This window comes from Mesocricetus auratus, unplaced genomic scaffold, assembly GCF_017639785.1.
Source record: "Mesocricetus auratus isolate SY011 unplaced genomic scaffold, BCM_Maur_2.0 Super-Scaffold_4256, whole genome shotgun sequence".
Classification (NCBI taxonomy): Eukaryota; Metazoa; Chordata; class Mammalia; order Rodentia; family Cricetidae; genus Mesocricetus; species Mesocricetus auratus.
The window spans coordinates 71,678,696-71,684,774 of NW_024429182.1; the positions used below are offsets into that span (position 1 = coordinate 71,678,696).

At 45.5% G+C, this 6,079-nt stretch overlaps 1 long non-coding RNA gene across 1 annotated transcript; it reads right to left on the reverse strand.

The window, feature by feature from the left end:
* Positions 1-398: 398 nt before the first annotated feature.
* Positions 399-4,135, reverse strand: LOC121142872. The gene is made up of 2 exons (XR_005879985.1): positions 3,910-4,135; positions 399-3,791 (listed from the first exon to the last, which is right to left on the reverse strand). It is a non-coding gene; the product is annotated as an uncharacterized LOC121142872 (long non-coding RNA).
* Positions 4,136-6,079: the final 1,944 nt, after the last annotated feature.

Below are 6,079 nucleotides of genomic sequence, written 5' to 3' on the forward strand. Positions count from 1 at the left end.
TTTTTCTTTCTTAAGTTTGGTAGGTAGATGTCCTTTCTTTCCTATTGCTGTTCATACTTCTTTAGAGACTTTGTGAAATTCAGCCATAAGTCCACTTGGGCCTGTGTCCTCAGCAGGTCAGGTACTGAAGGGGAGATGTGGAGGCAGCAGCTAATCTCACAACAGGCATTTTCTCTGAGGGAGGAAAACTTAGTACTTTGGAACCCACAAGTGGGACAAAACTTAATTCTCTGGGGCTGGCAAAAAGGTGGGGCGCATTTGTGCACACACACGCGCACACACACGCGCACACACGCACACACACACACTTTCAACATGTCAGGGTCACTCTTTAATTTTCCCCCTGTTTATATACACCAGCAGAATCTTTCAAGCAGTATAAAAATTACAACGTGTGATTACATTCTATTTTTTAAGTGACTGGCTACAATGAATGCAAGTAAAAAACAGCATGTTTCTCATTTCCCTCACATGATTAAACATATTATGTATTACAGGTGAAAAATTATTCCCAAGAGCCCACATAAATTCATGTCTAAGCAACATGTTATAGATTAACAATGTGTAAACAAGCAAGATATTTTTCTCAGTCAGTTCCTTAACTGGCAGGCTGAATTCTGCGATTACAAAGAAAGGATCAATCATTTTATTATTTATCTCAAGAAGTACTTTATAAAAGATCCTAAAAGAATCACAAATCTAAACCTTTATATATAAAAGTCATTTCTACGTTAAGTCCTCAGAATGCATACCCACTCAACAACTTTATTAAATCATATCAGGAACTGAGGGCAAAAATGGGTAGAAGGAATTAATTAATCATTGCCTTTGATCACCAACCCATCCTAGCAAGAAAGGCACGTCAGCAAGTAATAGCCAGGCTGCCTTTGTTCCTGTTCCTTGACCTCTGCCAGTCCCTCGCTCAGCTAACAAAAGTGCACCTTTCTAAACTTTAAATTGTTCCCCAAGGTTTTCTACTTCAAAGACATTGACAAAATATCTTAACCTACTTACTAATGATTCTATATGTATGAATTCTTTCTGGTGGTGGTGGCTGAGTCATTAATCTGTTCCAGCAACAATGCTTGGAAAAAGTCAGTCACAATTACTATAAGTACCAGTAACACTGCCCAGTGAGGGGCTAGAAATCCCTGAGAGTTTTCATACAACCCATAGATTAGGAGGGATGTGGTGACATCATAAGCAATGCTGTGTGCTCAGTAATAGCATGAGGACCTCAGGACACAGTCCTCAGGGCTCTGCCTCTCCAAGGCCCACACATTGTGATGATGTTGATCACTGAGTCTTTTTCCATGAGTTCCAAACCTGCTTGCTGGTCCTTTTGCTTAGCCTGGACTTTCTTATTTGGGAGTTTTAAATTATTGCTTTAGGTTCATTACTTGTTACATATCTGTTTAAATCGTTTGTTTTGGGGGCTGGGGAGATGGTTCAGCAGGTAAGGGCATCTGTGGCACAATCATGATGATAAGAATTCAGGTCTCTGGCCGAGTGTATAAACCTGGCATCCAGCACACACCTGTAACCCTAGTTTTTAGGAGAACAGAAGCAGGAAGGTCTGTGAGGCATCCTAACTTCCAGTTTATGTGAGAAAAATGTAAGCCCTGCATTGAGGGAGAGATCCTGCCTCGAAGCAACAGTGGGGAGTGACAAAAGTAGACGCCCCATGCCCTATTCAACCTCTATAAATACACTTAAACATCTGTAAATACACTCACACGTACACAAATATAGACACATACCTGAACAAATTAATATTCTGGAGAGATGGCTCAGTGGTTAAGAGCACTGACTGCTCTTCCAGAGGTCCTGGGTTCAATTCCCAGCACCCACATGGCAGCTTACAACTGTCTATAACTCCAGTTCCAGGGGACCTGATACCCATGGCAAAACACCAAAGTACATAAAATAGAAATACATTTTAAAAATAGTATATGTGTGCACATGGGTGTGAGTGGGTGCATGCATGTCAGAGCTTGGGATGGAAGTCAAGTGACAACTTGTGGGAATTGATTTGTGCTTTCTGTCATGGGTCTTGGGGCCCTAATTCAAGTCATCAGGCTTGGCAGCAAGCATCAGGCCAATAGACAAATTTTTATCATGTATGTATGGGTCTTAGTGTCTGTATGTGTGTCAAATGTCGCAGAAGCTCAAGGCGGTCAGAAGAGGGCACTGGACCCTTTGAAGCAGGAGTCACAGTGGCTTGTAAGCCACCTGTGGAAATTAGGAAGGGACCTGGGTCTTCACCACCAAATCATCTCTAGCTCCACAAATAACAGACAACAACAAAAATAGTTTATCTTGTCTTGGTTTAATTTCGATAGGTATGTGCTCCTAGACATTTTTCTATTTCTTTTGGACTGACTTTCCAAATTAGTAAAATTTTTAGGCATGTCATAATAATTAGCCATGAGCTAGTAATTCCTGGGTACAGTCCTGGCCCCAGATACCTAGGCCAAAGGCAGTATCAAAGCAACTCATGACTTCGTAAATGCTATTGCCATGTGCTGTCCTGGGTTCTTTTACACCTCAGACTTTACTCTTTCAAGTCTCCCCTTCTTTCAGTCAGCTTGGCTAAAGATTTCTTTGAGATGGTTTCTCTGTGTAACATCCCTGGCTGTCCTGGAACTGGCTCTGGAGACCAGGCTGGCCACGAACTCACAGAGATCCACCTGCCTCTGCCTCCCGAGTGCTGGGTGTGCACCACCACTACCCAGCAATCATGCTTTTTTTTTAAGAAGCAACTCTTTCATTCTCCATATTTTTTCACTTATCATTATTATTTCATTTATCATATTATTCAAATGTCATTCATTTTTGCCCTGATCTTAATTATTTCTTTCTACTGAGTTTAGGTTTGGCTTGCTTTCCAAAGCCCTAAGGAATGTATCACTATTTATTTGAGTTATCTAATTCCTTAAAGTGGAGAACTATTGCCACAAATAGCCTTTTCTTACCACTTGCCCTGTAACTCATAGGGTCTATTGGGTTTTCATTTTCATTTATTTCTAGAGATTTCTAGAGTTCCTTCACTCAGTATTGTGCTAACCACATGAGTCTTGTACTCTAGGGTCTTAGTTGGTTTGATGTCTATGATCAGATGGAATGCAAGCAAATATTCCAACTTTCCCATACTTGTAAGGCTTGCTAGTATCTTAATAGTAATTTATTTTACAGCAAACTCCAAGGGTAGCTCAGAAGAACGTGAATGCTGCAGTATCTGGCTGGACGCATCCAAATGAAGACACTTGTTAGGTCACTATTTCAGTTGTCTTTTTTTTTTTCAAGACAGGGTTTCTCTGTGGCTTTGGAGGCTGTCCTGGAACTCACTTTGTAGACCAGGCTGGCCTCAAACTCACAGAGATCCACCTGCCTCTGCCTCCTGAGTGTCAGTTGTCTATTTTTTGTTGAGATGGCAATAAATATTGAGACTGCTTCCCTCTATTGTCCTGGGGTGACATCCATTTCTGGGCAACACTGAGCAGCCTGTAGCTGGAACCACATTTCAAACTGTGTTAAACGCCAAGCTGGGTCTGAATTCAAACAGCGACTACACAGTGGTCCCAAGGTTCTGTGTGCAGGCACGAGAGGCTGTCTGGAGCCTCCTGTAGTGGGGTGGCATGTGAGGTGAAGGCAGAAACAGCCAAGACTGCAGGTGGCACTGGTTTGTCAATAGGTGATGAGGCCTCTAGAGGCCTGGGAATTCGGATGACCGGCAGGTGGGAAAGACTGTTGGGAATCGATGGTAGGAGCCTTGGCTACACAGTCAGTGCCTGTGTCCAAACAAACAAGAAAAGCTGTCTCCTCTGGGAAGAAAGGTCACCAGCCTCCTCAGAAAAAGTGACCACATAATCCCCATGATGTGGAGAGACAGAGTCCTGGGCTAAATACCTGGAAAGTCTTGGCATGTTCTAGATGAGTGAGCTCAGCCGAGCCAAGAATCGCACGCTACAGCCACGAGGCCGGCACCACCCCCACCTCTGGCTGACCCAGGAAAGGTCCCAGGGAGCGGCGCCCAAAGCTCGGCGGTGGCAGCGAGGGCGGGCAGAGGACTGCAGCGCCCGGCCCTCCCTCCGGAAGTGGCCCGCGAACCCGCGGGGCCGAGCTGTGTCCCCGCGCTGTGATGGTTGGGATCCCAGATCCCGCCCCGGGAAGCCGCGCTCTTCCCAGCCCGCCGGCCGCTCTAGGAGCCGAGCGCGTCTCAGTGGGAATAACCCCTTCAGCTCTGCAGCCTGGCGCTTTCTTCCTTCCAGAGAAGACTCGTGCAAATTAATGAAACTCTCTGACGCTCTGTTGCCCCCACACACACACCTCGCTTTTGAGACAGGGCCTCGTGTAGCCCAGGGAGCCTGGAACTGAACTTCTGATCCTTCTGTCTCTACCCGCTGAGGTTCATACCATGCTGAGGTTCGAACCCCTGGTTTCTTGCATGCCAGGCAAGCACCCAACCGTCTCTGTAAAACAAGCACAGCTGCCTTGACTATTTTTAAGATTCAACTAATTAGACTACATGCTACAAGGGCATCAGGAATGCTGTTTACAAATGCCAGAGCGTGGTGGAGGACCCCCTTGAGCACAGCGCAGATGGTCTCAGGTTCACAGCACCCTGACAGTGTAACCATTTTTTTTTTTTTTTTTTTTTTTTTTTTTTTGGTTTTTCGAGACAGGGTTTCTCTGTGGCTTTGGAGGCTGTCCTGGAACTCGCTCTGTAGACCAGGCTGGCCTCGAACTCACAAAGATCCTCCTACCTCTGCCTCCCGGGATTAAAGGCGTGCGCCACCACCGCCCGGCCAGTGTAGCCATTTTTATTACTGCTAAAGGACCGTTGTGAAGCCTCAGCTTTGTAACATGATGAGAATTGCTTGCTGACAGCTTCCGGTGTGCAAAGGTCCTTATATATGTGATCCCTGTGATCTCCTGTGAAGTGCTGTTCTTACTGTCTCATGGAAGAAGCCCACGTCTGTAGGTCTGATTCCAAAACAGCGGCTTCTCTCTCTGAACTACATACCTGGTTCTCACGAAGCATCCACACCGTGGGGTGCTCGCTAGCCAGAGAGAAGGAAGCTGAAGTCACCCTATTCCTACAGCAGAATAAAAATCTAGGGGGAAGGGTGGCAACTGGAGAGTTGACTCAGAGCTCCACACAGGCTTCTCTTCAAAAGGCCAGGGTTCAATTCCCAGCACCCACATATTGGCTTCCAACCATCTGAAGTTCCCTCCTGACTTTTGAGGTAACAGGTATGCACATGGCACAGACAGACGCACACAAACATACAGGCAAAGCTCTCATACACATAAAATACATCTAAAAAACAAAAACTATTGGAAAACAGTGCACAGTGTTCCACACTGTAATCCCAGCGCTGGAGAGTTTACGGCAGGACAATCACAGATTCCAGGCCACAAAACCACATAGCGAGACCCAGTCTCAAGAAACAAAAACAGTGAGTTCGAGGCCATCCTGGTCTACAGAGCGAGTTCCAAGAGAGCCTCCAAAACAATATAGAGAAGCTGGGCGTTGGTGGCCCACACCTTTAATCCCAGCACTCAGGAGGCAGAGGCAGACGGATCTCTCTGAGTTCGAGGCCAGCCTGGTCAACGAGTTCCAGGACAGCCTCCAAAACAATACAGAGAAACCCTGTCTCAAAAAACCTAAAAAAAAGAGAAAAAAAGAAAAAGAAAAAAGAAACAAAAACAATAAATATAATAAAGGGCCAGCAAGATGACTCAGTGGATCTGCTGCTAAGCCAATAAATGAGTTTGATCCCTGGAACCCACATGGCAGAAGGAGAAAACCAACTACTCCCCCTGAATGTTCTCTGACCTATGCAAGCGTGTGTGTGTGTGTGTGTGTGTGTGTGTGTGTGTGTGTGTGTGTGTGTAACATAATTTTGTTAAAAAATTTGGGACCGGCCAGTTACGGTGGTGTGTGCTTTTGATTCCAGCACTGGGGAGGCAGAGGCAGGCAGAACTCTGTGAGTTCAAGGCCAGCCTGGTCTATAGAGCGAGTTCCAGGACAACTAGGGTTGTTATACAGAGAAACCCTGTTTCAAAAAGAAAA